We start from the raw sequence: 657 nt of genomic DNA, 5'->3' as shown, positions 1-657 counted from the left end.
ATTACACTACACAGCACAACGCATCACGACACTACACTACACTACACTACACCTACACTACACCTACACTACACTACACTACACTACACTACATAACACTGCACCACATCAAGTTACCTTTCACAAATTTACATCAAATTGCACTGCACCACGCAACACCACACTAAACTATATAACACTACACTGCACCATGCTGTACTTTCAACACAATACTACACTTCACCACGCTATATTACACGCAATTACATCAAACTGCACTGCACCACGCAACACTTATCTTATCTACATAACACTTCACTGCACAACGCTACACTACACTACACTACACTACACTACATTGCACCACGATGCATCATGCTGCACTGCTCTACACCACAATACATTTCACCACGCTTCACTACACTATCCTACACCACGTTTTGCTATAATATACCACACTATAATGCCACCACCCTATAATGCTCCACGTTTTTCCTACAACACTTTAAGGCACACTTTAGATCGCCGTTTCATATTTTCTATCTAACTAGAAGTAGTTTGTCCGGAGACCCGGCTTCTGACAATGTACAGAAAGAATAAAATTTGAATTCGTGACCTGCATTTGTAGAAGATGAAGATATCAAATGCATTACAAACACGATATAAAGCGGGCTTAAA

Source organism: Mya arenaria, chromosome 4 (assembly GCF_026914265.1).
Source record: "Mya arenaria isolate MELC-2E11 chromosome 4, ASM2691426v1".
NCBI classification, from domain to species: domain Eukaryota; kingdom Metazoa; phylum Mollusca; class Bivalvia; order Myida; family Myidae; genus Mya; species Mya arenaria.
Note: the sequence above shows the minus strand (reverse complement) of the source record.